This window comes from Pollicipes pollicipes, unplaced genomic scaffold, assembly GCF_011947565.3.
Source record: "Pollicipes pollicipes isolate AB1234 unplaced genomic scaffold, Ppol_2.1 Scaffold_4295;HRSCAF=5057_pilon_pilon_pilon, whole genome shotgun sequence".
Lineage (NCBI taxonomy): Eukaryota > Metazoa > Arthropoda > Thecostraca > Pollicipedomorpha > Pollicipedidae > Pollicipes > Pollicipes pollicipes.
In genome coordinates this window covers 1647194-1652309 of record NW_023596461.1, presented here as the reverse complement: position 1 = coordinate 1652309, position 5116 = coordinate 1647194, and the positions used below count along the sequence as shown (strand labels likewise).

The 5116-nt window shown below is 43.5% G+C and overlaps 1 protein-coding gene across 1 annotated transcript in view; it reads right to left on the bottom strand.

Annotated features, from left to right (window-relative positions):
• The window catches only part of LOC119097596 (adhesion G protein-coupled receptor E3), a 34407-nt gene that overhangs the window by 28476 nt on the left and 815 nt on the right, over window positions 1–5116 (bottom strand). The gene's annotated exons all lie outside the window — the stretch shown is intronic.

Genomic DNA, 5116 nt, shown 5'->3' with positions numbered 1-5116 from the left:
TCCTTTAGTCCCGCCTCTCCCATCTCTCTCTCTCTCTCTCTCTCTCTCTTCTCTCTCTCTCTCTCTCTCTCTCTCTCTCTCTCTTCTCTCTCTCTCTCTCTCTCTCTCTCTCTCTCTCTCTTCTCTCTCCCTCTCTCTCTCTCTCTCTCTCTCTCTCTCTCTCTCTCTCTCTCTCTCTCTCTCTCTCTCCTCTCTCTCTCTCTCTCTCTCTCTCTCCCTCTCTCTCTCTCTCTCTCTCTCTCTCTCTCTCTCCCTCTCTCTCTCTCTCTCTCTCTCTCTCTCTCTCTCTCTCTCTCTCTCTCTCTCTCCCACGATGGATGGCAATCCTCGTTCTATTTGGAATGCACATATTACACATCATGTTTGTCGGCTTTTTGCGATAATCGCTCAAATTCAATGGTAACAGAAATTGCTTATGCAGGCACGAGCACCGCAATTTTCTTTCTGCATTGTGTCACAAAGCCCTAGCCGATCTAGACAAACATAATAATTCCAAGGCATCTGAATAATAGCACACATTTCCATGACAAGCAGATCTGATTATCACATAGTACAAGGAAACCGTTGGTGTTTTGTGCAACGGTCCAGTCGGATATCTTATGATTTAGCCATCACTTGTCTGGGATCGTCTGTGTTTAGTTGCTCATAAACAAAAATAGCTTAACAGACGTTACATGTTGGGAGGAATATAATAATTCAGGCACACATATACATATTTATGAATGATTTATATCGGCCGGTGTGCTCCTTTACAGCGCTGTATTGTGTCCATGAATGTTATATCTATCTAGCACGTACATTTGCATTCCCTGCGTTTATGCTGTAGTTATTTCCATGCACAAAGCGCATTGCAACAATCACGCAAATGTGCATCGCACAGCCGTATATTTAATATGATCACTTATAAAAGTGTGCTTGGGGCACGCAATCACATCACCCAATCGCTTGTATCTATCCCTTCCATGGAGCATACATTGACGTTTAATGGACATATAATGAACATTAATGAATATATAGTGAACATTTATGGACATATAATGGGCAATAATGGACACGTATAAGAAAATATATTGCCGTTTGACCATCTTTACGACGTTCAACATATTGATCATCGTGAGGCCGCTTCCAACGCAGCAAGTCGAGTATGCTGGTTACGTGTATGTCAGGCACGTGTCGATCGGTCGAGTACGCTTTGGGCGCGCGGCCATGCTAAGTGTGCATTCGTATACGTGCATGCTTGCACAGCCAACACCACGGACTCATTGATCGTGTGGGATATATTTATATTTGCGTGAAAGAACAGCTGCGATCCAGCTTTTGTTTCACACGACTCTTAGCACGTGACCACTTGGGATGTTATTTTGCCTTTCGTGATCCCCTGCAATAGTCACTTGTAATCCCCTGTAATCCGGAGATATGATCGTCTTGTCGGAAAATGGAGCGGCAGTCGAGATCCAGTCCAATTCGCCCCTGAAAAATATAAGTGCTTCTGTACAGTGGAAAATGACATTGAGTCACCTAAAATACCTCAACAATCCCTTACAGATCCTATCACCGGAGCACTGTTTAGTGCACAATGATGGGCGTATTTAATTGAAACCGATATCAAATTAGGGACGCATTCTTCCGCGTGAGGAATGTGCAATATTGTTATCAAAGCTCAATGCGAGATCAATGATTAGTCTTTCAAAGCTAGGTCAGGTCCTGTTATACGAATTGCCCGTTCTGAGTCGCATGGCTTATGATGCCCCGCGGCGACCTGGTCAGTGATCACGACTATGAAAATTATATTAGGTCCACGTACCAATTTATCACGAACGGATACCATGTACTAAGTGGCCTTGATCTCAATAGGTCGACCAGACATGACGTTTTTGCGTCCTGATATAATATTGTATTGCATGAATGATTTTAACTGTCAGGAAGTCAAGCAAGTTTGGTTATGATACCAAAATATTAAAAACCAACGGGGTCCAGTACTGCCTTTACGCCATGGGGTCGTGAAAAGTTGAAACAAAAAACTGCAGTTTGAGGCCTACTCCTAGGTCTATAAGTATATGCATAGGTTTTCAGTGTCCAACTGCGTCAAGAGCCACATGTTCCAAACATCCGTACGATGGAAAACAGCTTTAAAATGTTCAATTTTCCAAAAACGTGCTGTCTTATGCCCCGTGTGCTCTGGTCGGCGCACCTCGCGTCAAGCCCAGGCTGACTACCAGCTAGCCGTGGGCCAGCTGCCAGGAACGGACAGAGGCATCTAACATACTTGGAGGAAAAGTGCTCGCGTACCGATAGCATTCGAAATTCAAGAATAAGCTGTCGGAACAACGCATGTCGCCATTCCAACCCACGAAGCACTCTTTGGCGACAGGCGCAAAACAACGGGCTATCCACGCGTTACAGAAAATGCTTTCCATTTATGCATATTCACAACCATGTTCCTTGAATATATATATATGTATATATATATATATATATATATATATATATACATATATATATACATATATATATATGTATATATATACATATATATATATATATATATATATATATATATGTTTATACCTTTATATATATATATATATATATATATCTCTCTCTCTCTCTCTCTCTCTCTCTCTCTCTCTCTCTCTCTCTCTCTCTCTCTCTCTCTCTCTCTCTCTCTCTCTCTCCCTCTTTCTCTGTATTACCCGCATCAGTACGTAAGTTTTGAAAAGACAGCGCATTGCTAATATTCATGCGTGGTGTAGCGGGCTTCCAGATGATCTTTGGCCCCTGCCGTAATCGATCTCCATTTGTGTGGCGAAAATCCGGAGCTGGCAAGATGAGAATATTTATCCAGTGTTCTGCGTGGCGGTAGAAGTTTGCTAATAAGTTCTCAAACTCCTCAGCACATCATGCCATTTATCATCGGTGCCTTCACACATCTCATCGGTGCCTCTCTCGGGGAAGAGTTCGGGCGGCAGGCAGATGCTTCACAAGATATTGGAGGATGTGGTTGTTATTTGAGTGGGCGAGCCTTGTTACTGGGTGGCCAGCGGCAATGTTTGGTCACATGCCTCTTTTTGCAGTAACCTTCAGCCATCGTACGTACCAACGTCGCCCGTTGTCTCGGTCTTACTCATGCTGCGGTGTATTTTAAGGCACGCATCTAACGCGAATAACGGGGTAGACAAATTCGTTTTGAACGTATTTGAACGGCGATACAAAGCACTGTTGAATGCGTCAAGCGGTACTATTGGCTGTAATATTGTCGTTTAACTAATGGTGCTAATGTTGGCGTTTACTGTCGGCATTAATGCTGGCATCCCATTCGTTTTTGCGCCATTCACTACTTTTGTTCACACCTTTTTACGCCTATAAATGTTGAACTCATGGGCTCAAAAGTTTTTGATTTACTGGCTGTAATAGGTGACAAAAACGGAAACTTTACCTGCTAATTGTTGACAAAATTGCAAAAATGAAAACAAATTAGACCAAGCGACCGCTAGCGTTGGCCTCACATTGCTCGTCGTATCTCAGATTTGGCGTTCTGGCCGGTGCACAGACGTGTGTTGAAACCCTTTTGATTCCCATCATATTGCATATAAGCCTAAATGAAGATGATAGAGATGATGAAAAATGTCGTCTGCATCTGTTGATACCAATGTTGCATCGGTTTTGCACCAATTAATGGGCCTTATGCTACGTAGTGTGGGTCCTGCGCCGGTAGCGATTATGCAAAGATAGTGAAGGTCGCCAACGCTTTCATCTGATTACACGATGGCGTCGTAAAACCAAAAATGATGTTGTTTCCAGATGGTTGTAGAACCGTGCTTTCCTTAAAGGCAAGGCTGCAGGGCTGCGGTTTTGCGAAATGTGGAAGGGTGAGGGACGAACGAGGGAGGAGAAAGAAAAGTGCGCTAGACCTCCAGATTTAGCGCGCTTTGTTTTGAGAGTTGGGAGCAGGTGTGTAGTTTCTCAAAATTAGTTTTCGGCTGAACCCTCAGACTTATGATTAATGCAAAAAATGGACAAAAATCATAAAAAATAGTAGGAAACTACATCCCTGGTTAGGAGGCACACCCCTCCCAAAAACTAAACAGGAGACCACACGTCTCTAAGCTGGTTATGTCAAGTATGCCTGCATTTGATAATTCTAAACTATCATTCTTAACTGTCATGCAGTGTTTAATGGCCATGAAATGACACTTTAGCGCAAATGAACTACTGACACGAAAATGTTTGGTGCATATTGCAGCGGTTTCTAAAAGGTTTGGCTGAAGGTGAAAATTTAGACGGTTCCAAACTTTGACGGCTGACAGAAAAGGCACTTCGGCTGCCTTTTCCAGTTCCAGACAGACTGCGCGGTGACAGACCAGGTTCGTCCGTACCAGACAGACCGCGCGGTGACAACCAGTGACCGCGCGGTGACAACCCGCCGGTTTGTACTAGTGTCCATCGTACCAGTGCAACGGCAAGGAAAAAAGGAAATCGTAACCATGTGATCCTAACGGGTGATCCCAAAATAAAGCACAATGGAATTTTCTCAGTCCAACTGTCTGGAGTTGTCTCTCCAAGTGAAATTTTGCTAGCGTTCATAATATACATGATAAATATCTGTTTTTCACTACTGGAAGGTTTCAATGCCACTTACTATAATAAATCCTTTCGTCCATTTCATTTCATAGCTCGCTTAGCCTGAGTCATGAGGAGAACTAGGTACCCAAGCTCCTCTCACTACTGCTTTTCATCCACCCTGGCAGCTCACATGCATCACACATCACTTAAATTTCATCACCCTTGTCGCAATATACCATGTGATAGCTCACTTCAGTCAAACATCACCTAGGTATTGCCAAATGCAGCCGTAGATGGTACATTCATCTTGAACAGCCAGTGAATCATCCGGACGTGGCTTCATAAAATCCATTCTTGAAGTCACCTCGGAGTGACGTAACTGGTTCAAATCCCAACAACTTATGACAACTTCACTTCAAGGAAATCACCACGTCTTAGGACGATAGTCCAACGGTTTGGAACGCGACCGCGAATGACCGCCGGACAACAAAACCCCGAATGGTAATCCCAACGTGTAATCTTTTGCTGCGTCTTGTAATTTCTGCACAAATTA